The 26981-nt window shown below is 48.4% G+C and overlaps 2 long non-coding RNA genes across 5 annotated transcripts; one reads left to right on the top strand and one right to left on the bottom strand.

The window, feature by feature from the left end:
* The first annotated feature begins 1733 nt into the window (after positions 1-1733).
* Positions 1734-4475, top strand: LOC116866632. Of its 4 annotated transcripts, none has more exons than XR_004382439.1 (5): positions 1734-1936; positions 2487-2694; positions 3270-3326; positions 3729-3844; positions 4227-4475. It is a non-coding gene; the product is annotated as an uncharacterized LOC116866632 (long non-coding RNA). The 4 variants fall into 4 exon arrangements; XR_004382438.1 differs by having other exon boundaries at positions 2324-2694; XR_004382440.1 differs by lacking the exon at positions 1734-1936 and having other exon boundaries at positions 1971-2694; positions 3733-3844.
* Positions 4476-10871: 6396 nt separating this feature from the next.
* LOC116866742 lies at positions 10872-14468 on the bottom strand. Its single transcript, XR_004382453.1, has 3 exons — positions 14438-14468; positions 13662-13734; positions 10872-10933 (listed from the first exon to the last, which is right to left on the bottom strand). It is a non-coding gene; the product is annotated as an uncharacterized LOC116866742 (long non-coding RNA).
* Between the last annotated feature and the right edge of the window lie 12513 nt (positions 14469-26981).

The following is a 26981-nucleotide window of genomic DNA, read 5'->3' as shown; positions in this document are numbered from 1 at the left end:
AGAAATTAACAATCTATTGCAGGAAGATTTTATATATTTTCCTTCTCCTCTCTCTGTTTCTCCCTGTCTCTCCGTCTCGCTCTCGCTCTCAATTTAAACCAAGGCTTTCCTTTTCTTAGAATTTACAAAACCTGCTTATTTTTAAGCTTTCTCGTGGTACGCTGTTGGAGGCAGAAAGCCAGTGCTACGGGGTTTTGAGACCGCTATTCTTTTATTGGGACAAACACTCTGTAATTGACAACAACCCAACCGGCCTTGAAGCTGGCGGGACAGCGCCCAGGGTCACCATTGATCTGGACCCTTCGGGCTCCGCCGGCGCTCATCTGCAGCGACCCCCGCAGGACCGCTCTCCGCCACCCCGCACGGGCCATCTGATTTGAAGAGCTGCTTTCAGCTGTCGGGGGCTGGTGCTACACCTATCCATCTCGGTGCTCTGAAACCAGCGCTGCCCAAGAAACAGTTTTGGTTCTGTTGTTTCTGGTGTTGTTGTTTGAAGTACTCAAAGAAGAAAAGCCGGAGTAGGAGAAGCAGATGGGCCCTGCGTGTGCGGAAATCGCCGGGGCTGGCGATTGCCTCCCGCCGCTGCCGAACGCACTCCTGGGGGAAGACGGAAGATCTCTCATTGCTGGAGCTGGGTTTTTGTCGGGGGTTTAGGCGGGGGGTGTCTTTGGGTTTTGTGTTTATGGGCAGATTCATTCTGAGTCCTTCCTTACGACCAAGCTAACTCCGTGCTCCCGGAAAAACACAAAACACGGCCACAACCATCACAACAAAAGGCACCTCCCCGAAGTGAGTCTAAATGTACGCGGGACGGGTGGCGGCCGGACGTGGAGACGCACTTTTTTGCCTCTCTAATCTCGGGAGTCCAGCTGGCCCCGGCGGGCGCTGGGCGGCGGGGCGGGGGGGGGCACTGTGGGGGAGGACTGGGAGGATGGGAGCCGGGATGGGCGCGCGCACGTACCCAGAGGCGCGGGCACGCGCGTCCGCTCTCCTTCACATTCACCTTGACTGCAGGGGGGCGGAGGATGGGACTACCTTCCCCCATCACCACCAGCCCTTCTCCCCAGCCCACCCCATCCCCGCCGCCGTCCTGCCCAGACTCTGCTAGTGGCTGGGAGGGAGGGATGGTGGGGAGGTGCAAAGGCGCTCGGGTCGCCGCAGCGGCCGGACAGCCGCGTGCTCTCCGCAGTGATGTCAACCGCATCCGCCGCAGCATCCACCCCCCCATCCACCCCCACCTAGGGCCTCGCCCGCGCTGTAGTCCGCGGAAACCCCCGTCTGGCGCCACCAGCCGGGGGACGAGAAGCAGGGGGCGTGCCGGTGTCCTGAGCCCCCCACTCCTTTTGCAAAAGCGGGAGAAACGGAGTGGACGAACCGTGGTGCCGCAGCTACTGGGGCGGAGGAAGGGGTGGGGGACGATGGACCTGGGTGTAGGTTTGACGCCCAGGACTGCTGAAGGGAGTCTGCCCGGGACTGGTGCGGCCGGGGTTACGTTTAGGGGGCGGAGGGCACGCATCACTGCAGGTGCCGCGCTTGTGGGCACGGCGAAAGCGCCCCCTTCGCCCAGGATAGAAACGGATAAACGGAAGCGCGTGTGAGTGTGGGGGTGCGAATTGCCACCTCCAGCCTTGGCTTTCCCGCTCTTCCGAGCGCTCCCACTTCTCACTTTCCCCAAATCCGCATTTTCCTTGGCACAGCTCTCCCGGAGCAAGAAGGAGAGGGAGGTACCCGGGGGCAGTGAGAATGACGTGTGCTGGTGCAGAGAGCGGGTGGGGGGCTGCGGGCCCCGCTCTGTGGACCGGCTCCTAATCCTCTTGTTTTCGGTACAGTCAGCAGATGTGGCTTCTTTTAGCTGAATAATCCGTTAAAGGAATAATAATTTTTAAAAAGGAGATCGACCTCACCCAAAGAGGATGGCGAACGAGATTAGGGCTGGGTAAGGATAAATTAAAAGGCTCAAAATTCTGTCTGCCCCTCTCTGCCTTCCTCTCTACCCACCTCCCCCTCCCTTCACCACCCACCCCTCCCCCGCCTTCTTCCTCATCCCCTGCAATCCGCACTCGACGCGAGTTCACGCGGAGGGCTGGATTTTCAGGCTGAACCGCAACTTGCGCTGCGCGTTATTATTATTCATCTGAGGGTGCTGCCGCCACAACCTTTGCCTCCTGCGCTCCTCTCCTTCCCCCCGGCCGCTGCCGCCAACAGTGCAGTCCCTCCTGCACGCATGCTCTGGTTCACCGAGGGGAGATTCTGAATTTTTTTTATCGTGCTCATGATCATCATCATGATGTTCCTTATCATGGTTATCATTTCCTCCTGCCAGGTGGAGCGACCACCAGCGCCTTCTCACCACCCGCTCCTTCCCCAGCGAAGGAAGCAATTCCGGCCCGGCCGCGGTGGCCGCTCCCTAGATGCGGGTTTCCTTTGCCTCTCCGCATCCCTCCCTCTTTCATCTGCATGTATATATCTTGATTCCTTTATTCCAGTAGATCTATTGCCGTTCCGTGGGCTGGCCGAAACGCTGAGGACTGCCACCAGTCTCTTAAAAAGAAGAACAAAAAGAGGAAGACCTTGAGTGGACCCCAGGACAAAGCACTTTGGGCTCGGCAAGAAGGGACGCGCGGGAGCGCTGACTCGGAACGAGAGTGATCTCCGGTGCCAAGGAGCGCCCACCCAGCGTGCGGACCTCTGAGGGTATTCGGATTGAATTTTATTTATCCTCTTGGCATGATTGAACAGTGACACTGTTGGAGAGGGCTAGGGTTTGATTTTGTTTAGTTTTTCTGGGAAAGCGAGCTGAATGGTGGGAGATCAGATAGACTTAAGTTGGCTTTCCTGCTCCCCTGCCTGGCCTTCTCGAGATCCGGGTGTTGGAGAAGAGAGACTAGGAAGCAGAAGGCTTAGAAAAGAGTAGACACCGGAGATGTTGTCAGCGAGCTAAGGGAAGGTTGAAGTGAGGGGTAGGTGAATGGAGACCGGCCAGCTGGAGGAGGATTTAGAAAATAGGAGGTTTCTTTAAAAACCCCCCTTTGGGTTCACAAGATGAGTTTTGCTGGGGAGGAGAATATGGTTGTCTGTCCATAGAAGCTCTGAGAAATTGATGAAAAATTGATTTGTCCATGTACACACATAAGGAGGCGTCTGGATTTGTGTGTAAACAGAGCAGAGAGGTGGAGGAAGGCATGGAGGGAGGGGGCTTAAAATAATGTCTATTATCCCTTTGGCTTTGGGGACTCTCATCCTCTGTCCCTCCCTCTTTTTTGACCCAGGGATCCAGCTGCATTAGACACGAGTGACCTTTTAAATCTACACCCACCCTTTACCTGGTAAAGCCCGTTGACAGTTTGGGGTGGGGTGGGGTGGGGTGAGGAGAGTGGTAGGGGTGTTTTGAAGACATATATATATTCTCTCTCTCCCTCTCCCTTCTCTCCCCTCCTCCCCTCTCTCCTCCCTCTTCCCTCCTCCCGTCTCCTCCCCTCCCCTCTGTCTCCTCCTCCCTCGCTCTCCCCCCATCACTCTTTCTCTTCCTCCCTCCCACCTCCCTCACTCCCTCCCTCCCTGCTGCATTTTGCATGAGCTATCTAGGTCATTAGCATTTTAGCGTATGCAAGACTTGACAAAGCTGATGAGGGGCCAGATGGGCCTCGCTCTTATGGGTTTTTTTTTTTTTTTTTTTTCCTTTTTTTCCCCCTCTTTTCCTTTTTCCCCTCCACCACTTGGGACCTGAGCAAGAGGACTGCAGCAGGCGAGTTTCGAAAGGCTGCCTCCCGGATCCCGGCCCGGAGCGCGGCAGCTCGCCCCTGCGGCACGCCCGGCCAGCCTGCGCCCGCACTCAGCCAGAGAGGTAAAGGCGGCGGCGGCGCGCCCTGCCCTGGTAGCCGCTGCCAAGCCCCCGCTGCCCTCCGCGTCCTGTGCCCTGGACTTCCTCCTCCACCTGGTCCCCCTCAGTTTACTGGGCTAAACTGAGGGTGAGAGGTGGGTGGGTAGGGTTTGCTGTGCTGGGGCGAGGTGGGGTTGGTGTTGGGTTGTTTGTTGTTTTTTGGGATGGGTTGTTTGTTTTTGTTTTGGTTTTTGGTTTTTTTTTTTTTTTTCATTGTCTGGAGCTGCAGGGGAGGCGAGGCGCGAGGAAGGGGCTAAGGGAGTCGGGGTAATTAACACGGGGGAGGCACCCCTCTGTCTCCCACTTCCACCCACACCCCCAACCCTCCACCCCCTCCGCTTTGCAGGAAAAAGCCTGGATCCGAAAGGATGGGGGAGAACAAAGAGCCTTTGGAAGACGTCGCTGTTATCTCATTGTCTGTGTGATTGGGGGAGCTGCGGTAGGGAGGATGCTGTGGTCCTGTTCTGCCTGCTTCCCCACCCCCATCCCTCTCCCCGCTGTCAGTGCGCACGCACGCGCGCTTCTTTTTACTTATTTTTCCTTGTTTTCTCATTCCATCTTCTCCCCAACCCCCCCCCCCCTTTCGTCCACCTGTCCTTCCTTCCTCAGGAGAAAGGCCTCTCTCTCCGTGTTCACAGCGGACCTTGATTTAAATGTCCATACAATTAAGGCACGCGGTGAATGCCAAGAATGGGGCTGGCTGAGCACCGTCGGTCCGCGAGGGCCCGCCGGGAAGGAGCCACGGAACCGAGGCGCCCTCCGCAGAGCTCAGCGCCGCGTCTTTGGGAGGGAGGGGTCTCGGTCTTCTGCCGGCAGGGCTGCCCCGAAACCGAGCCCTTGGGGTGGGGAAGCGTGCAGTTTGTGACAGACAGGGGCCTTAGAAACACAGACAGACAGGGAGAGAAGCTGATTCTGTGACAGAAACACAGATCTGTGCAAGCACAGATGCGATGGGGGCGGGGGGGGGTGTTGCCTGTGAGCGCATGACGGAGTGCTTCTGTATGCATATTTTTCTCTGGGCTGGGGGCGCATTGTATGTGGGTCGACACCTTCCGTGGCTGTGTTTTTGTTCTGGGCTTAGCTTTTGGTTTGCCCTTAAAAAAAATATTCTGGCATCCGGAGACTGGCAGTCTGTGCCAGGGCTTGCAGATATATTGTGTTCTCCTTGAGATGGGGGCTGGGGGGTGGGAAGGGGGGGTAGCCAGTTGGAAGGGAGGAGGGAGGTGTTTGTCATTCTTTGCTGTAGAGCTGGAGGCACCTGACAAGCTTAAGGAAGTCATGGGATATATGAGGAAGAAGGAACAAACTCCTGGAAGGTTCACCAGCTTGATGGGGGCTGAAAGCCTGGCCAGGGCTCTTAGGAGCATCTTACTTCCTCCTTGCTGCTGTAATTGTAGTTTCAGGCAGAGATCCAGGAGATGCAGAGGAAGGGAGAGGCGCCATAATCTACATGTACCAAAGTGGGGGAGGGAATGAATTCCTTCTTAAATGGGAACCGAAGGAAAAACAGATTGTGCGCAAGTGTTGCTGAGGAAAGACTGTTTTGAAAGAGGCTGTCAGGGAATAGAAAGGGCTACCCCTCCCTCATCCTGAAGAACCTGCTTCCCAAATCAGGCCTTCCTCCCCAGCCCTAGATGGAGAGCAGCAGCTGGTCCTAGGGAGAACCCTTAGCTGTGGAGGATGGTGGCAAGACCTAAACTCATAAATTTGCAGGTGGAGAAAATGGTAGAGGCGCAGGTCCCCGCAGAGAAAGGAGGCCAAGAGCTGGATCTCCCCACCAGGAAGGCTGCTGCGTCCCTTTCCCCACCCTTGGCAGAGGCCTGTCTTTGCAAGGCCAAGGCCATAAGGGATGCTTGGGATTTTAGTTTGATTCCTAGGCCATTAATAGAGGCCTAAAGGAGTCTCAGGTGAAGCTTGCTTATTTTGTTCGGCAAAGCGCCCGGCTAACCCACTTAGCAAATTAGTATTCAGAGATGCCATGGAGCCCTAGCCTCATTTCCTCCTAAATACTTACGGAGTACCTCCTATGTGCCAATCATTGTATAATTATTATATCTTAGGTTCTTCCTTTGCCCTCCTAAGGGAGTGTCTGGAGTCGGTTAGGTTATGTGCCCCCTCTAGATACTCCCAGAACCTTCTTTGTGGAAATGTGCCACAACCCGCTCACTCCTGCAGAGAGAAGACCGCAGTTCTCATCATGCAAACTGCGGGCATGGTGCTATCTCTCAAGTCCCAGAAGTCAAGTTTGGCCAAAGGACAGAAAAGAGCACTTTATCTGGCCTCTGAGCCTTAGCCCTCGTTGTCCTAATAGTCAGTGGCAGCCACTGCCTTCAAAATAGACCAGCCTCCAAATGGTGCTTCCTTGGGGTGTAAATTCCCTTTCCTCTCCCCTCCCTCTTACCTAAGGAGGCTGCTCTGATGTTGGGCTGGGGACCGGTAGGCACGGTTTAAGCCTCTGATGACCAACACTTTGCCCCACGGTTGTGGGCAATAGTGGGATTTGTCTCTGTAATTGCTTCCCCATAAGTCCATCAGACATGGCCGTGCCCTTTCACTGATGCGCCTGCCCGTCAGTACAATCTCCAGATGTCTCCCCAAGTAATGGCCCTTTTAGGTGGAAACCTAACACGCTTCTCCCTGAGAGCTTAAACCACAGGCACCATGGACATGGCCCCCGCCAGGTTCCTGAGGCTAATAAACTAGGCAGGGAGGGGCATATTTTTTATGACTTATGTAAACTCTTGTTCCAGAAAGCATTAATGGGTGTGGGAGTGTTCTAGGTTTGCCGGGTCTGTGTGCCTGGGTGTGAGGGTTTTCCTGTGTTCACCAGGTCTCGTTATGAAATGTATTTTTACGTGGGGTTTTAATGGCCGAAAATGGCCAAGATGAATGCACCACTTTGCCCCTGGTGTAATTTCAAGACCCCTTTTGTGTTCACCAAATAGAGGCATCCGAGCGAAGTCAGTCTTAGCTTCTTGCCTTCTTATATTCAGGGCCTATTTATACCTGCTGATACTTACGTAAGAAAACTGAGATTTATGCCCTTCCAAGGCATTTCTTTAACTCTCAGCATCATCTGCTCGCTTGTCTAGTTGAGCCCCTCTAGTTACATCCTTGCCTTAAACGAAGAGAAAAACATACAATTTTTAAAACACAGGACGTATTAAGGCAGTTCGCTGACGGAATATGCCAAGGTGGCCTCCAGGAGTCCCAACTCATCACCATCATGGGGCTCATGACTGTGGGAGCTCCTCTGTTGCTCAAGGTGACTGTACCAGATACATTAAGATGGATTTAGAAATGTTATCAAAGGAAAAATCGTTAATATTATTCTTTCTCCTGCCAGAGACGGCCCAGGCCCAGATCTCTGTTTAAGCAGAAAAGAAACTGATCTTTTAACAAAATCTAAGGTAAATTTCTCTTATCCTTTCTGTCACCAGAGGGGTGGGGAACAGGGACAGGTTTTGTGGCTTAGCCAGAGAAGCGAATAACAGGGTAAAGGCAGACTTTCCAGCAGGCATATGCCCATACACATATATACGTACATTTTCTCTCATAATCATATCCATTGCTTACATTTATAGGAAAGCATTTAAACACATACACACACACACATCTATACTCTCTGCACAGGAAGACAATTTTCTCTTTCCCTCAACTTACATAATACCCCCACCCCTTGTTCCAGCCTTAGAATGGAGTCCTCTGGGGGCAGCTGCAAAGCACTCTCCCTAGGACAGATGGAGCCTCCCTTCCTCATATACTCTGTGGGTGGTTTTAGAGCTCCATGAGTCAACTGGGACCAAAGGCTGTGCTGGTGGTATGTGTGTTTGATTCACGGGGATGAGTATGTCAATAACAACAATTATGAGAATTATGATACCTAATAAAGATTTTTTTTCTTCCAAGTCCCATCTATAATTCTTTCATTTGGGTGTTTTTGCCAAGTCCTTCCCCATTCGATTCCAGTGGAAAACAATGACAACCACCACCCAAAAAAAAAAAAACCAAACCCAAAAAACCATTTAATAGTTAATTGCATCTCCAATGTAGACCTAGAACAAGAAAAAGACTTCAAATGGGATTCGGTCCAGTCCATGTGTGCTGTTCTGTGCCACCCCATCCGGATGCCGGTGGCCTGGAGAGATCTGCACCAAATTTAGATGGCCTGGAAAAAATGCAGGCCTGACTGAGAGCAGAAAATGTTCCAGGTCAGAAATGAAGAGTCAGCAGCTCTCAAAAGGTTCACCTTTTCATTTTCTTACCCCTCTCCCTTTTGTCTTAAGATAGAAATATTTGCCTGGGTCATGGCTGCCAAAGCCCCCTAGAATAAACCTCCAGGATGACCCAGGGCTTTCCCAGAATTACTGTGGGGAGGCAGGTTTATTTGAAATTAAAATCCAGTCTATTTCTTAGACATGTACAAATAGTGAGACCTAGAACCTAGGAGGCAGTATTGTCGTTGGAAGTTCCACTTGCTACTTGAAGTGACTTCTTCAACGCCGTTGTTGCTGGAGAGGAGCGAGCTCGCTGCCCAGCCTGGGTGCAGGAGTGCCGTCTAGGCCTGGCCATCCACCCGGCCCGCGGCCCCACGCCTGGAGCTTCGCAGTGACCTGCATTCCGACGTGCACAAGGTTTTCGCTTTTTCTCCTAATGCCCCTGAGACCTCTAAATGGAGCAAGGCGAAGATGAACAGGCGCTGGTTTCCTTTCTCTTTCCTTCCTTGCCCCTGTTTTCCCAGCTTTGATTTTTGTTTTGTTTTGTTTTTTGTTTCTCTTGCCTGAATCAAGAAACGGGTCCCCGAAGCCCTGGGTATCCCGCATTTCCAAAGCTTCGGACTGATCCAAGGTGCGGGTGGTCGCGCAGACAGCAGGGTGTCCTGGGCGCGGAGCCCCCCAAATTTCGCTCCAGAGCCAGAAGGACAAACGAAGGTCAAGTTAGAGATAATTACGGAGTCGGTGGGAATGGGGGATGCATCGAGGCGGGGTACATCTTCAGCATGGAAGAATGGGACACCGCAAACCAAAGGCCGCGGGCAGAATGGGCTGCCGCCCCCTCCCCCGTTCCCAGCACCCCGGCGCTTTCCCGAGCGCGCAGGCCGAGGCCTAGATCCTGCGCCTTCCCGCTGCGCACCGGGCCGGCCTTGGCGCGCAGAGGACCCGGGCCCCCAGGACGGTCCCTCTCCTCTTATCCTTCTCCAGGCCTCCTTCCTGTCAGCTCCAGGACCTGCGGTCTCTACGACCTCATCCCGCACCCGGGAAAGCTGCAGGATGTGCGAGAAAGAGGGAGGGGCATAGCCCAGGGAGGAGGTTGGGAGAGATCCCGATGAAAAGTCACGATGAAAAGTCACGGTTTAACCCCTCCCGGGCTTCCCACCAGCCCAGGGCCCGGGTGAAAGCTCTTTAGGGGTGATTTTTGGAAAGGGAGCGGTGTTTCCGGCCCCAGTATGTCCTCGGTGACTCCCCTTTATACCGCCCAGCCTCCCCTATCCCCCTACCCACGGAGCCCTGGCGATGGGGCCCGGTCGCTGGCTGGCATGGTCCCCCAGGACCCAGCAACCCACCACCCCCAGCGACAGGTCCTCGCCATTCCCAAATACCTTCCTCCCCGACCCCCACCACACTCTAAAGAAGGCAAAACAACCACCATGGAATCCTCAACCCAGAAGAAAAACGACACTTTTCTCCTTCAGCCTTAGCTGAAGATGGAGCCCCTGAGAAGTGGGCCGGAAACATAGGAGCAGACACTCTGTGTCTTCGTGAGCCCCCAAACCCCAGGCCTGGCCCCAGGCAGAGGAGACACTCAGCCTCCCTTCCACTGGTCTGCTGGACCAGCGCCTCTTGTAAAAAGAACTTAAACCCACCTTTTCTTCACCTGCTAGGCCCACCAGGGTGCAGAGTCAGTGCTGTGAGGCTCCTTTGTATTAACAGGCCAGTGCCCTGCAATAACCTTCAGAGCCTTGTCTCAAGGTCATGTGCCCAAAGAAAGGAGACCAATTGGCCTCAAGAGACTACCGGTCCCTTCAGGAGGATTCTGGCAAAGGTCATACCACCGAAAGCCTCTGATACACAGGAGAGTGCACCTGGCCTTCACAGGGAGCTTCCCTTCAGCCCCCTCTCACACTTACCCAGATTGATGTGGCAATATTTATTCCCATTTAATTGAGACACTGGTTTAATTTCAGATTGCCTTGGTTTAAGGCCCAATGGGGTTTTCTGCAGCTCTTTTCCCCAGTGCCTCTACAGAAACTAATTGCTGTTAATATCCAATTTTGGCTTTATTATTCGTTAGCCAATTATGGATCCCATAGCCCAGGCCCCTTGCTGCTTACCGCCTCTGCTGGAATCAGCTAACACTATGCCTGGCTTCTGCTTCTTGCCTTTGCCTCTCTTCCGACCCTTCCCCCACCCGAAGATGATTTACAGGACACATCAGTCATTTGGTTGGTCCCAGTACTTAGCACAGTTGGGGATGGGGGGGTGGTATTTTCGTGCTTTTTTTTCTCCTTTTGAGGGAGACTTCTTCTTTGCAGGTGAAGTAGGCAATTACCACTTTTTAAAAAAGAAAATGCAAGGTTTTTTGCTCCCTCTTCACCACCTCTGGGCTTTCTTTTTCTGGAGCCATTTTTGAAGTAGCCTGTTTCAGCCAGAAGCGAGCACAGTGCTTTAGCCCTAGAGTTTCCTCTCCCTCCTGGAACTCCTGTTATCTCCCCCAGGGCCCTGCCAAAAGCTACAGCTACCCCGTGTGTATAACACCATGGGCTCTAACAGTAGAGTGCTGGGTCCAGGGTCATTTCACATTTCAAGGAGGGAAACATGAAAAAGCAATTTGGGAAAGGCACCATTTTCAGAGATGAGAAGGTAGCTGCTTTTGTCTCTAGAAACCGCTCCTGCTTTAGTTCCTTACAGGGTGGAGCTGACGCCACTGGGGGCAAGAGCCTTTTAAAAAAAAGTGGGTTTGTTTTGGGCTTTTTTTTTTTTTTTTTTGCCTCTTTTATTTGTGTGCCCCAAGTTCACCGACATGCAGAAGCAAACACTTCCCGTTACTGGTGCTCTGCAAACAGGAAAATAAAAGTAAAAATCGTAACTGACAGCAGGAAGATCCTTCTTTGTCTGTCTTCCTTTCTTCCCTCATTTTGAAATAACGCTTTACATGCTCTAATGTGCTCTTATAGTTATCTCTAGCAGTTCTATAGCAACCTGCATTGTGTCCACATCAGAATCGATGGAAATAAAACAGAATGTCAGAGCAGCTGGCTTTAGCTGAGGCCTTCCTTTGCCACATGGAGGCCCATCCCCTTCGGAGGAGGCTGAAGACTCAGCATGGCCAGAGAGCGCAAGGGTCAGGTTATTAAGAGGGAGGAAGTGGGGGTGAATGTTGCGTAGGTCTGGGACACTATTAAGAAGGTGCCTTACACATAAGGCTCAGTAAACACCACCAAATTGGATGTAATTAAATTAGCAGCAGCTGTCCTGCTTTTCTTGCAGAAAAGCTTCAATTATGCCTTAAGGGATTTTGGGCAGAGGACAGACAGAGTGACCTCACAGAGAACGAAGGGACTTAAAAAATGTTTCTGGTTCATCCCCTAGCCTCAGCCCTGCTTGACTCATGCAGGTGTCTGGAGTTTGATTTTAAAACAGCGCATGAGTTTTAGTAAGACCGCATACATGCCCACGGCAGGGGTTGGGGGTGGGGCATAGGTACATAAATAAATATCGATTTCTATTTCCTTCAACTGTCGTCCTCCCAGCCCCTTGGAAACATCTATAGTCTCAATGGTCAACAGGTGTTAGGAAATTAAGCCATCTCACAGTAATTTGTGAGTTGCTCAGTCTCTTAAGTTTCCCAGAGATATTTCTATTTTAGAAGAAACCCTTAAAGTAACAAGTGGGATTCAGTTGTAGGAGTTTCTTATAAAGGCATCCAAGAGTGGGAAAGCGGAAGAGCATCAACTTTCCCACTTTTCATGTGAGGAAAGTATCATCGCCCCTTCATTCCAGACAGACCAGTGCTCCAAACACATAGATATGACATAGTTCATAAGAAAAAAACATCTCAGGGCAACTGTCTGGCTCAGTGAGTGGAGCATGTGACTCGATCTCAGGGTTTTGAAAGTTCAGGTCCCATATTGGGTGTAGAGGTTACTTAAAAAATAAAATTGGGCTGTTTTTGTTGTTGTTTTTGGCTTTTATTTTAGAGAGAGAGAGCATGTGAGTGGGCAGGGGGAAGGAGGAGAGGGAGACAATCCTAAGCAGGCTTCACCAGCACGGAGTCCGTTGTGGGGCTCAATCTTACAACCCTGAGATCATGACCTGAGTCAAAACCAAGAGTCAAAGATGCTTAACCAACTGAGCCACCCACGTGCCCCCCAAAAATAAAATCTTAAAAAAGAAAAGAAAAGAACACATTTCAGGAACCCCAAATGAATCCTTGTTGGTTCCCTCTTTAAGCTCTGATGTTCCACTAATCCCAAGAGAAGGCAGGGAGGAGCACTGAGCCCTGAAGTAGCCTGTGATTTTTTTTTTAAAGATTTTATTTATTTATTTGACAGAGAGAGAAATCACAAGTAGGCAGAGAGGCAGTCAGGGAGGGGGAAGCAGACTCCCTGCTGAGCAGAGAGCCCAATGTGGGCCTCGATCCCAGGACCCTGAGATCATGACCTGAGCCGAAGGCAGAGGCTTAACCCACTGAGCCACCCAGGTGCCCACAATACCTATGATTTTTGCATAATAAACCAGTTCAGGTTAAGGCCACCACCACATTTAAAGCCAGCCCTTTCAGGTCACTTTGCATAATTGTGGATTCTGATTTCACTATTCCATGAACGACAATTAATTTTTCCATCAAATCCTGGACTACGGGATAGGGTGAGACTTCCCTCCAGAAGTCCAAAGCAAACCCAAAGGAGTTTCAGGCAAAACTGGAATTGGGCAGAGCTTGACTTTGCCCCAGTCCAGCCTTGGTTTTGTGTACTCTCCTCCCTAGCTGGCCTTTCCCTTGTCTAAAGGAGCTCCTTCTTCCCCTTGACACCCTGACTGTGTCCTGTCCCCACAGTGCATCTGTGTTTCCAACAATGGCAAAGTCAGGTCCCAGAGTAGGTCCTTGTAGGGCAAGAGGCAGGAAGGATTATGACTTTTGTTCAGGCCCATAGAGTAATGGCCTTCCCAGCTTTCTGCCAACCTCTTAGAAAACTTGGACTTGGAAAATGTCAAACGTTTCTCCCATCTTTCCACTCTTCCCCTTCTACCTCAGCATCTTGCCACCTTCGTGTGGACAATTAACCAATAATATCAGCGCAGCATGAGAAGTTCTGAGCAGAATCTTGCTGCCAGGCCACACTGCCTCCTTGTTGCATTAGACCTGTCTTGCTCAATTCCTGAATCACTTATCATATTACTGACTAAAAACTATCCAAGACGGCATTTGGGACATCTACGAACATCATTTAATGTAATACCAGGGACTCTCAGAAGTCTAGAGGGATTTGGTTTCTTCCTTTTTCTTTTTTCTTTTGAGACTTCCAGGGTATTACAAAATTAAGAAATGCCAAAAGCAGGGTCACCAAACTTGTAGTGTACTTTTTATACTTATAGTTAAGAATTTGAAATGACCTATGCGGTATGTATAGCATCGTCCCAAAATAGTACCAAAAGTTCTGCCTCTGAGACCCTCTGTGATTCTGGCACCCAAACAGAAAGTCCTGCATGCTCAGGCCTACCCCTTAGCCCCCAGAGAGAGCATAGACTAGCATAGAGGACTGCCAGCTCTGGCATAAGACTACCTCTGTTTGATTCTTGGTTCCATCACTAGGCCATGTGACTTAGGGTAAGTTGTTAAACATCTCTGAGCATCTTCTGTAAAAAAAATAAATAAACACAAAATAAAAATGATGATAATAATGCTAGCCATATTTCTTAGAGTTGCTGTCAGGATTAAATTCGACCTTACACGTTAAAACATTTAGCATAACACAAAGCACTGTTCAACAGAATTATATGGAAACGTAGATGGAATTTTAAGTTCTCTAGTAACCATATTTTAAGTCAGAAGAAACATGTGACATGAGTTTTAATCCTATGTTTTATTTAACCCAATAGATATAACCCCAAATATTGTAATTCACTCAATCAATACAAAAATTATCACGAAGATCTTTAACATTGTTTTACTCATAGTAAATCTTCAAACTCTGTTGTATATCTTACACTTACCATGCCCATCAATTCAGATGCTAAATTTTCATCAGAGATACTTGCTTTGTTTTTAGATTTCACAAAATTCTTGTTGAAGAGGTAGATTTGCATGCCCCAGTTAGCTCTGACCATTCTTAAATATTTTCTCATAACCAGAGTATCTGTTTTTAAGTTTAAATTAAAGATCCCATTCTTCAGTTTGGTCATAGTTCAAGTGTTCAATAGCCACCCATGGCTAGTGGCTCCCACACCAGACAGTGCAGATCTCAGCATAATACTTGGCGTAGAGTACCATGATTGCTCACTAGCCATTACTCTCAGGGCCGATCCCTCCCCAGACACAGGGAACAACTCCTTTTCTTACCTCAGACTCTAAATTGGAGCAGGCTTGTCCTTTGTTCCACCCCTGGACTCTGAGGTGAGCCCTTCTTGACTTTCCCCATTGTGATTTCATGAGGCCTTCTGGAATCTCCAGGATTGTTTTGCCATGTGTTTATGTCAGGAGTGGGGTTAGCAAGGTTTTTGTGAAGGGTTATTCTTGGCGACAATAACTTGGTACATCTGTACAGCAGAAATGACTGGACTAACATGGTCACGCTGGTGACTGACATTTGTTCCTATTCACAGACCAAATTGTATATGAGAGAAAATAGACACGGGTATGGGACATGCTCCTAAATTTAATTCTGTGCTAATTTCTCATACTGTTAATTACGGATCTTTTCTGGCTTCCCCATATTCATTTTTCAAGCAATTTTTATTAAAATCTTGCAGTGTGTCAAACACTGATGTCAGCTAGGAGGAATTTGTAGATTTGTAAGACTCACTCCCTCTCTGTCCTCAGTAGTCCTACAGACCACTGGAAAAACTAGGACAAAAACAAAAATAATTATGACAAAGCCCAATGTGATTGGTGTCATACGAAAGAGAGAGTCCTAAAGCTAGGGGAGTTCAAATGAAAGAGAGGTCGTTTCCAATGAGAGGGTTAGGAAAACTTCAAGAAGCAGGTGGAATATTGAGGTAGGGGGATGCTGAGTGGCATCCTAAATGGTAAGATTAGCTTGAGTGCCAGCCCAGGAACGAGGAGAGTCTGCAGGACTAAGCCTGGGTATGATGACAATATATCAGAAGGAAAGTTTGGGGCCAGATTGCATGTGGGAATTGCTGGATCATATAATGTCTTAGTCAGCTTGGGCTGCCATAACAAAATACCACAGACTGGCTGGCTTAAACAGCAGAAATTTATTTTCTCACAGATCTGGAGGCTGGAAGTTCAAGATCAGAGTGCCAGCATGGTCGGATTCTGGTGAGAACTCTCTTCCCGGCTTGCAGATGGCTGCCTTCTTGCCGTGTCCTCATGTGACAAAGAGGGAGAAAGAGAGAACTTGGGTCTTTTCCTGTAAGGGTGAGCATGATGTTCTGACCCTCTTGGAAATCTAATCACCTCCCAAATATTATTTGGCAAATGCTGTCTCCAAATACCATCATGTGGGGATTAGGGCTAGCAAATATGAAGTTGGGGTGGGTGGGTGAGAGGACATAATTCAGTTCATAACACGTAGAAATCCTATTTTTTATTTTTTTGAGGAAGCACCATACTGTTTTCCATAGTAGCTGCACCATTTTACACTCCTACCAACAATGCATGAGGGTTCCAATTTCTCCACAACGTTGCCAGGCTTTGTTATTTTCTGTTGGTTTTTGAATAGCTGTCATCCTAGTGAATGTGAGGTGGTATCTTGTTGTGGTCTGATTTGCACTTCTCTAAAGGCTAGTGATGTTAGGGCATCTTTTCTTGTGCTTATTGGCCATTTTTCTTTCATTGGCCATGTATATATCTTTTTTGGAGACATGTCTGCTCAAGTCCTTTGCCCATTTTTTAATTGGGTGGTTTGGTTTTTGTCACTGTTGTGACAATCATTACTTTGGCAAATCTGAGGCAATTCTGACAAGTGGAACAGAGTCAGCGGTCCCTTGACTGCTGAATGAAATCTTCCCATCCTGAGTCTAGTAGCAGGTAGTAGCCCTGGTCACCTGCATGCCCACTGATCATCCTGGGTCTCTCACAGTTTGTGCCTAAATCCCCAAACCTTCCTCCTTGGTTGGATCTCTGAAACCCTTCTTCCTCCCTCCAGTTCCTGAGGGTGAGGCTTGACCTCTGGAGGACTCCTATTCCAAATCCAATGAAGGGCTTCAGACAATAGTATGTTTACACCCCTGACCCTGACCTCTGGCATATTATTCAGAACTCTGATGATTTCAAATGACAAAGACCCAATCTGAACCAGCTTAAACATGCAGGGGAATTTAGCGATTCAAGCAACCCTGTCCAAGAACCTAGTTGTAATGAAAGGACAGCTGGAAACATGGACTCAAACATCTTTAAGTCTTCATCTCTGTGCCTTTCTGCATGCAGGTAATTCTCCTTCTGCAAACTGGCCTCTGCTTCTCAGGTGTACACAGCAAGACCCATGGCTATTGGGGTTCCCCAGGTTTTACATTTTATAGCCCACTTAGATCAGGGGGCCACCCCTGGGCCAATCAACTTGACCAAAGAGATGGAAAACCCCCATTGGTCAAGTGTGAATTAGGTGTAGGCATGGAGCTCCCATGGTAACTGTGGATGTAAGGGAGGGGCAGCCACCTAGAGAAAGGTACTGGCTGAGTAATACCACAATGTCCTGGGACCACCAGTGGCCTGTAAATGGTGCCCCTGGATTTGCACAGAGGTCCTGGGAGAATATCCTATTTCTGGACTCAAATCCAACAGACCAGTGTCACCCTTCCTCACCTGCCTTCCTCAGAAGGCCTCAATGCCAGAGCCTGTCACATCCTCGGAGTCCTGTGGTTTGAAATGCTGACCCCGTCTCCTGACACTGGTGCCAAGCTCCCAGCATGCTTCAGGGTCAAGTTTAGTTTATGATGGAAGCTAGTTGGGAATCATACATTGTTACTTTTTTTTTAAACCAACTGTATAACATTTGGTGCTTTTCACAACACTACACCACTTCTATCTTACTGTACTGTCTCTCTCCCTAGCAAGCCATCAGTATGTCTTGTCTACTCCCTAAAAAAGAGAAAAGGGGGGAAAAGCACCAGAAATGCCTATGCTCTCATCTCCCAGGGGTTCCTGGACAGAGAGGAATTTGGGACCTGAAGGAAATCCCTATGGAAAGGCCTTGCCCCCAGGCCTCACTAATTCTGGATTTTATTCTCTCCTGTGAGCCGGGCATTGAATTACTGTCCCCCAACCCCCATACCTCCTGTTTTCCATTGTCTCATCTAATAAAGGTTCCAGATCCGAAAGTATCTGAGACCCTAACCCTAATCCAATTAAACCCTGCAAAAGCAACTGGACTTGGGAAAGACAAAGGGGTGAAGAGGTTAATAGCAGACAGAACCTCCACTGACGAGCTAAATTAGCCTTGCCCACCTCAGGAGAAATGTTAAAAGCAGATTACTAAGACTGCTGTTGGTGATTAACATTTGCTCAAAATTCTAAGTAGCTGATTTTTTTTCCCCCAAGTTCAATGTTAACCTGAGGAAAGGACAGTAGCTGTGGGAGAAGAAGGTGAAGAAGAAAACAGAAAGGCCTGCTGCGTGGATGTCTTCTGCCCAAAGTAGGAGGCATCAAGAATGGTGAGTAAATGCTCCCCATTCACCCTCATTCACATCCCTTCTCCAGTAGGAAAGACGGAGATTTTTCACCATCTTCATTCAACCAAAAAGCTGTGCTCCAGGATGGCAAGGGAAGCAGGGAGGCAGCTCCAACACCTGACCTTGAAGGGGAGGTTGGGAGCTACCTGGAAGCCTTCCAGTTCTTTGTTTGTTTGTTTGTTTGTTTAAGATTTTATTTATTTGTTTGAGAGAGAGAGAGAGTGCACACGAGAGAGAGCACAAGTGGGGGGAGCAGCAGAGGGTGAGGGAGAAGCAGACTTTCCACTGAGTGGAAGTCCTATACGGGACTTGATCTCAGGACCCTGAGATCATGACCTGAGCCACCCAGAGCCCCCAGTCTTCCAGTTTTGTATCCTATCTTAGTCTGTTAGAGCGACTATAACAAATGCCATAGACTGGGTGGCATAAACAACAGACCCTTATTTCTCACCGTTACGGAGGCTGGAAAGTTCAGGATCAAAGGGCCAGCCAGTTCAATCCCTAGAGAGGACTCTCTTCTTGGTGCGCAGATCTATGCCTTTTCCCTGTATTTTCATGTGGCAGAGAAAGAGCTCTGATCTCTCCATCCCCTTATACTCTCATCAAGGAAGCTCCACCCCCAGGACCTCATTCAAACCCAATTACCTCCCAAAGGTCCCACCTCCAAATATCATCACACTGGGATTAGAGTTTCAACATAAGGATGCTGGGGCATAAGCAGGGGTGGGGGGTGGCTCCATCCCCTCTCAACATTTTACAGTACGTTGGTGCATCAGGACCATATTTGGGTGCAAATAAATATCTTGATTTTCCTTGCTATCCTTTGCCAGAGGCTTCATTTACCACGATGAAGAGTAGAAAGGTTCTGATGGGAGTGTGTATGTGTGACTATTCGTGAATACCATTAGTCGGATGTCAGTGTAGACAGAAACTCAGTCCAGCAACCAGAGAGGCCCAAGAGTAATGGGCAGAAGAACAGTGGGCACTCCATTAAGGCACTAATCCAGACATCTGGGAAGAAGCAAAGAAAAATTGGACGTGGGTCTTAACTTTGAGAAACTTACAATAAGGGGAAGAGAAGACTTACAGTTAGGGCTAAAAAACATAACTAACATAGACTGCTTTTAAAAAGTCATGTCGAGGGGCGCCTGGGTGGCTCAGTGGGTTAAAGCCTCTGCCTTCAGCTCAGGTCATGATTCCAGGGTCCTGGGATCGAGCCCCGCATCCGGCTCTTTGCTCGGCAGGGAGCCTGCTTCCCTTCCTCTCTCTCTGCCTGCCTCTCTGCCTACTTGTGATCCCTGTCTGTGAAATAAATAAATAAAATCTTTAAAAAAAAAAAAAAAAGAAGTCATGTCACTAAGAATATAAAATGGTGTGGCCACCATGGAAAATAGTCTAACAGTTCCTCCAAAAATTACAAATGGAATTACCATAGAATCTAGCGACCCCACTTCTAGCTATAAATCCAAAAGAACTGAAAGCAAAGACTCACGCATATATTTGCACACTCACGCTCATAACCACGTTATTTGCAATAGCCAAAAATGGGGGAGCAGTTCAAGCGCCCATCAACAGATGAATGCGTTAAAAAATGCGGTCTATCCATACAATGGAACATTACTTAGCCTTAAAAAGGAATAAAATCCTGACACAGGCTACAACATGGATGAACCTTGAGGATGTGATGCTACCTGAAATGAGCCAGCCTTGAAAGGACAAATCCTGTATGCATCCAGGTATAGGAGGCACCTAGAGCAGTCAAATTCACAGAGACAGAAAGAAGACTAGTGGTGCCAGGGCCAGGGGTGAAGGAGGGCTGTGGAGTTGTTGTTTAACAGGCACAATGTTTTGGTTTTGCAAGACAAAGAGTTCTGTGGACGGATGGTGGTGATGATTGTGCAAAAATATGACTGCACTTAACAGTGTTGAACTGTGCACTTAAAAATGGCCAAGATGGTAAGTTTTAGAAATGTGTATTTTGCCACAATTTTTAACAATATCATGTTATTTCAGATAAGACTTCCTAGAAGAGCGAGCATTCATCTATGCCTGGAAGGGCAGGTGAATTTCAACATGTAAAGAGGAGAATAGACTATAGAAACAGAGGGAAGAATGTGAAATGTCCAAAGGCAATGACATATTCATAAATAGGCACAGTGAGTGGTTTGTTTCCTGGAACAAGGGCTCAGGGAAAAAAATAAGTTCAAACGGCTGTTGAAGCCTTGAAAACCAGACCTTGAAATCCAGGATTTTATCCTGTATGCCAGCAGATGGAGCGTTTCCATAGTGTGTTCTATAGAATACTAGTTCTGTCTGATGCTGTGGGTAAAGGGGAGGATGGAGCCCTACTGAATACATTTGGGGAAATGCTTTGTAGCCCTATGGGCGATTTACAAGAGCTTATCAGTGATGCCGCTAACATTTTGTTTAACTTACTGTTGCCATGCTGCCCCTGGAGTCTCACAACACCTAACATCCTCCTAAAGTGAGTTCCATACATTGAGAAACACCTTCTCCAGGACAAGGCAGCTGTTGGAGATGTTTGAGCAGAGGTCATGGTCAGAGATGGCTTTAGGGAAGCACCCCAGACACCAAGCAGGTGAACGGAAGGAAGGGAGTCGAGACAAATGACTAGAATGGTGGATGATCCGCTGTTGAGGAAGGAGCATGTGTCAGACATCTGGAAGTTCATAGGTTAAGCCCGCTTTGAAAAAGTGCCCGAAACACCAGAGACTCTTCAAGCACTGAAAACATACCTTCTTACTGAAGTCAAATGTTGACAATCAGCAAATGCCCCCAAACCCAAATGCTGACTTATCCTACCCAGAAGCAAAACACAGTCTCCTCTAGGTCCAGCCCTCCTGTGTTGGTCGGAATCCCCTCAGCCCCCAGAGAAAGATGAAGTAGCGCATTGAAGGGGCTTATACCAGCTCGTGAGAGCTATTTAGGAATTTTGCAAGACCCTTTGGTGGGGGCCTGCCACGATGGGAGCATTTAGACCATGGAAGTCATCCAGTGCACCGAAAGCAATGCTTTTGTTTTTCGGAGGTTTAGTTTACCACACACCACTGAGCAGATGCCAAGATGGGATTAAACAGGGAAGGATTTTATTAGGGAAAGCACCTGTGTGAGAAAAAAATGGGAAAGGCTGCGAGAGTGGTGTCAGATAGCAAGGCAAGTCTGACCCCAAGCCAGGGAAAGAGGGAAAAGGAGGTTGGTGGAAGCATCCTGAATTACATAGACATTTTGTTGAAGAAAGGTTCTGCTAGGTTGTTGGGGAATCCTTGAGCCAAAATGGGCCACAGGTGGAGGTGTCCCAGGAAACAGCCTGTCTCAGTAACCCTGTGGCACTTGATCTTTTATACGGAGCAGCCCATGGAAAATGTGGCCTCGGCGCAAATGAGGCAATAGTTTTCTGAGCTCAGTAGCCAGGACCCTGAGTCATTTGTGGTCCCTGCTGGCCGTGGTCCATGTGGCATGTTCTCACTGTCAGCACAGTCTACCCCTTTCAGCACACAGGAGAGTCAAGAAGCAGCTCCTCCGAGCTTCCCCATGGGGCTTACTTCCTAAGGGATGAGCCACAGCCCCCATCACTGCTGTTGACCTTGAGGCTGCAATTGGCACCCTCATCTCTCTCTACTCTTCATTTTAAACCCCCTTCCCCTTTAGCTCTCAATTCACCAGGTGTTGGCGGCTTACCTAAGGGTCTGAGCCTCAATCTTGAGAGTCTAAATCCTGATCATCACACGCTTCTCACTTTGGAGTGGCTGCGCATGTCCCTTCTCAGTTGCAGTGGAACAAGGGAGTAGCAAGAGGCACCACAGTAGGTCCCCCGGGTTCTTCCTTGCCCCCACTGTAGCACTCCTCCCTCCTCCTGCCGATGAAGGTCAATGATTCTTGTCCATATGGGGACTCCTCTTCTCATCTGTGGATCTCTGTGCACAAAGATTTCGAAGTGTCCTGGTGGTAACCTTAACTTGTAGCTCAATGTGATCCTTGCTGTGTGTCCTGGCAAGGGTGTGCCCTCTTTGGGGACCAGGACCTCCGAACTTGCAGAGCACAGAGTTTCAGAAACAGGAGACACAAAAATCTGCCCAGGGGGTCACTGAGAATGGTGAGGCCAGTGGTCTCAGGGTGCTATGGTGTGTGATACCCTTAGAGAGTCCCATGATCACAGGCTCACTTCTGAACCTCCTTAGCTTGGGCTGTGTCCCTTAGTTGGATGCTATGCCATATGGGAATCCATGCCTGTGGATCAGGTGTTATACAAGCCCCCAGATAGTGGGGCTGGTGGAGGCACTGTAAGCAAGAAAGGCAAATCCATGCCCAGAATAAGTTCCTACCCACATGAGGATGAGCCAGTGGCCTTTTCAGGCTGGTGTCCTTGAGCAACAGTGCTCTATCCATGACTCTATCCAGGGCAGCTCTGTGGCAGTAGCTAGCTTGGCCTTGGAAAGTGGGAGTCCATGCTGCTGGTCCTGGGGTGGACCATCCTTGTGCCAGTTCTGGGGTGGACAATGGCAGCTGACATCATCAGCCAAGTCATTTTGTCTAATTGATTGTTCCGAGCCTCTCCCATGGCAGATGCTTGTGGGTGGACATTAAAGCATGCTACAGAATTCTTCACATGTTGTACCCACTCTTTGTACTGTGCATGTCTCTACCTCTGACCTCCTCAGCCACTGCCCAGGATCAGCATATATTCTCATCCTTCCAGGCAAAGTGGTTGGCCCAGTGCACTGCTCATAGCTCTGTCCACTGGGAAGACTTTCTCTCTACACTGAGTTTTCAAGCCACCCCTGAATGTGACTGTTACCCACTTTTAGTTTGTTCCTGCATATCAAGCCAACCCATTTGTAAACCAGAACTGGGATTTTCTCCCTTTTTTAGCTGGTCATGCAAGATCCTGTATACAGCCCTAAGGCACAACTATGGAGGAGAGCCCCTGGGACGAGTGAGATTGGTGGTGGCGTGAGGGTCTGGACTACCTGCTCTCCCAGTTTACTCACACCTTCTAGTCCGGCTCAAACTCAATCCAAGTTGTACCATTTCTATTTCACAATGGAATGTAGCAATTTAATTTATGACTTTGTAGATTTGACAAGACTCAGTCCATAATAAGCAGTTCTGAACACAGGTCACTGGGTACCCCAAGGTCAAGTGTTCCATTTCCACTAGGGCCCAATAATATGCTGAAAGCTGATTCTCGAAGGACATTTCAATCTCTCAGTATGATGACATGACCCTGCTCCCAAATCCCAGGACCTGCATTGTGATTCTCCCACGGGTGCTTGCCATAAACTCTATAGTGTGTGTTTTTCCTTTATTGACACTTCCAGCCCCCCAGGATCTACCAGATTGTGTGACCCAGATGCCATGGCAATTACACCACAACTGAACTCTCTGAATCACGCTTTCCTTCTCTGGGTCATCCTCAGAGCTGGATTCTTCAATGTCACAGTACAGGAGCCAGAACAATATATTTTTTAAAAGATTTTATTTCTTTATTTGAGAGAGAGTGAGAAAGAGCATGAGAGGGGAGAAGGTCAGAGGGAGAAGCAGACTCCCCATGGAACCGGGAGCCCGATGTGGAACTCGATCCCATCGAGCGGATCATGACCTGAGCTGAAGGCAGTTGCTTAACAAGCTGAGCCACCCAGGTGCCCCAGAACAATATTTTTATTTTTCTTCCATTTTTATGTGTTCTTTCAGAACTCGAATAGATTCACCGGTGTTGGGCTTTCTTCTTTGTTGTACAGGATGCAAGATATGCAATTTGCTTTTTATTGTGGAGGGCCTTGACCACTGGACTCCTAAAAACTTCACTGAGGTGGCCAATCCCTGAATCTCCATAGGGCTTTCTTACCACCTACTGGAGTACGTGTGTTTTACCCAAGCCTCCAGCATACTGGCTACCTCGTGCTCATCCTAAGAGCAGGATATCATCAATCAAATTGTGAAATCCAGATCTCTCTGGACTACATTATGACAGAGAGCAGAAGAGTTAATATAGATTGGGGACAAAACCATAAATAAACATTGTTGGCCACTGCACAAGAATGCAAACTGTTTCCCATCTTCTTTTCTGATTGAATTGGAAAAGAATACCTTCACCAAATCACAGGCCACATAGCATGTACCTGTGGCTTGATTAACCTTCTCTAATGGTGAAACCATATCCAATACAGTAGCCACAATCGAGGCTCCTCATTGATATAAGTCTGTGGTAGTCTACTGGGATCATTGCCTGGGATCCAACCAGGCTTTTCAGGACCCAGACAGGCAAATTAAATGGACCACTACTGCTACATCCTTTAATCATCTCCTCCTTCCAGCCCCCACTATAACATGATATTGTTTTTTTACTTACTTCTCTGGCTGTGAGAGGGTCAGTTTCAGAGGTTCCTTTTGGCCTTCCCCATTATGGTAGCTTTGTACAACATAGACCAGGACCTGGTATGGAGGTTATTCCAATTGCCAAGTATATTTATTCCAAATGTACACTTCAAACCTGGGGAAATTGCCATCAAGTGGATCTAAAGATCTAGTAGACCCATTATTAGGTGTACATTAGCCAGGACCTCATTTATTACCTGGCCCTTACAGGCCAGGAAATGTAAGGACACCTTGGATCTCCAGGTAGCATTGTCATCTCAGATTCTGGCTCTAATGCTCTTCAAAAATGTCTGGTTATTCCCCTCTCCCCAGTGTACAATTACCCAAATAAATTAGGACCCCTGGAGAAGCACTTGGGGGATCATTACAATGTATACTGCCATGATATTGTAGGTTCCCTCCTTCTAGAGACCATCTCTTCAGTCAGTGGGTTTCCAATCTTAAAGTTTGTTCAAGTCTGGGAACTGAACAAAGGATCTTGACTTTTTATTGGAAAGGCTATCCTTAGGTTACTAACCTCCATTCTTGCCTTATTTTTTATTATGGATATTAAATAGCATCCTTTTTGACACTTGTCTATTCTTCCTCTGGAGAACCAGTTTCACAGTTCCCTGAGGGTCAAGCCCACTTGGCTGTCTCTCCAGCCTCAGTGGTTTTTATAGCAGTTGTGGCCTCCTGGCATCCGGGAGTTACCTGTTATCACCTGGCCTTTATTACTTGGAAACCTTGATTCCAGTAGCTCTGTGACCACTTCTTCTATTCCTCTTTGCCTACAGAGGAGATCCACCACTGAACTCCCTCATTCCTTCCTAATACCTTTGGTAAAATGATGTATCCTCTGGGCCTTCCCATGGAACATAATCCTCTGCTGGGTCTTCTTCTGGCCTTATATTATATATCCATTCTAGTATACCCACTTCCTCTTTCTGCCTTCTACTAGCATCTTCCAGAGTAACTCAGGCATTTTCCACTTTGCATCCATTGTTTTTTCCAGGCTTCTAAAAGCCACCCCAGCAAGCAGCAGAGTTTTTTCCAACCCAGTGGGGTTATCAATAAGAGTGTTAAATTTCATGCTCTTTTAAAGTGCCCCCAAGTCAATACATCCTTGCCTATCTAACCTCACATTCCAGTCCCTTTGATCATATACCCCTAAAATCCAATCCCAGACATAGCCCCCTGGCTCCTGCAAGGACATGTCATCTAGTTTGTATAATTCTTTAGGTGCAGAGTCTCTGTTCTCCTTCTGTGGCTGAGCACACCCCCAGCCAGATTTAAATCTATGCTGAGAATTAACTCATTCTCAGCCTGGCAGTCAGGAGAAGAGATAAGATCAACTCCTTAGGGAGAACACCTGATACCCTGTAGGGGAGTGATTTCTGCAGAGTGTTCCAGTACAACAGAAGTTCTGGACCTTACTAGGGAAGGGTTTGCTACCTCTGCAAGCCCATAAGGCCCCATTGTGGTTGTAGAGTTAACATCCTCAACATCCATCCAGATGCCCCTTGTCCCATGTTTTAGGGTCCCAGATCATCTTAGTCTGCTCAGGCTGCCATAACAAAATTCCACAGACTACACAGATTAAACAATAGAAAGTCACTATCTCATAGTTCTAGAGGCTGGGAAACTAAGATCAAGGTGCTGGCCAATTTGATTTCTGGCAAGAGCTCTTCCTGGCTTGCAGACTGGCTGTGTTCTTGCTATGTCCTCATATGGCAGAAAGAGAGATCTCTGTTCCTCTTCTTGGAAGGCCACAGTCCTATCAGATTAGAGTCTCACCCTTATTATCTCATTTAACCTTAATTCCCTTCTAAAAGCTTTATCTCCAAATACAGTCACATTGGGGATTATAGCTTCAACATATGAGTTTGAGGGGAACACAGTTCAGCTCATGGCACAGATTTTCCCAAGACCCTGTCCTTTGCATAACAGACCTGTCTTTGCTGAGCATTCAAACATATTTGGAGCTCTGTGATTTGCAATGAGGTCTTCAACCTGCTGCTCAAGTGTGTCTGCCTTTCTACTCTGAGTAGAAAAAGCCTCTTTGTCAACTACCACCACAGCATTCTAGCTCTTGCATTTAGGCATTATCTGCTTGTTAATAGCCTTCAGTCTCTCATTATCCTTTTTGAAGGGCGTCAGTACAACTTTGCAGTAATCAGTCAGCTCCATTGTCTTTGTAGGCACTGTCTCTCCATTTTCTTCAAATTCCTGCATCATCACACCTGCCACAGCATTCCCTGCCTCAACATTCCCTTCCACCATGACATTTTCCCAAGTTACCACCAGTGAAATCTTTAGCAAATGAGCCACTCCATTGTGGTGAGTATCCGAGACCCACTTCCTAATCAAGATGGCTTCCTCTTCCTATTTTGGGTGGTGACTGATCCAGTCCCACATCTCCATCTTGCCCCTTGTTTTCTCACACCACTCTCAATACTACTTGTGTTAGTCCAGGTCCTCAGAGAAGCAAATGCCAGGAAAGGAATCAGCCTACAAAGGGAAATACCTGTGGGAGAGCAAATGGGAGGAAGTTCCAGGGGCTGGAGAGCCATGTCAGATCATGAAGCAGGTCTGACCCCACATGAAGGAAAAAGGGAGGAAGGGAGGCTAGATGGAAGCATCCTGGATTGCCACAAAGTCTAAGAAAGTTTCAGCAAGGCCACCAAGAAGTATTGGAGCCAAGGTCAACTGTCAGTAGCATTGCACATTTAGTCATTGACTGGGAGCACCTGATGGAAGCCTGGACCCCGCACAAATACTGCTGCAGATTTCAGAGCAAAGAGCCAGGACTCTTGGTCACTTATGGTCCCCAGAGTTAGAGGTCTGCCAGGTGCAGTCACTAGTCCACAGTGCTC

The sequence above is a fragment of the Lontra canadensis genome, unplaced genomic scaffold (assembly GCF_010015895.1).
Source record: "Lontra canadensis isolate GAN:19392208 unplaced genomic scaffold, GSC_riverotter_1.0 scaffold10, whole genome shotgun sequence".
Taxonomy (NCBI): Eukaryota; Metazoa; Chordata; class Mammalia; order Carnivora; family Mustelidae; genus Lontra; species Lontra canadensis.
This window is presented reverse-complemented; position numbering and strand designations above follow the sequence as displayed.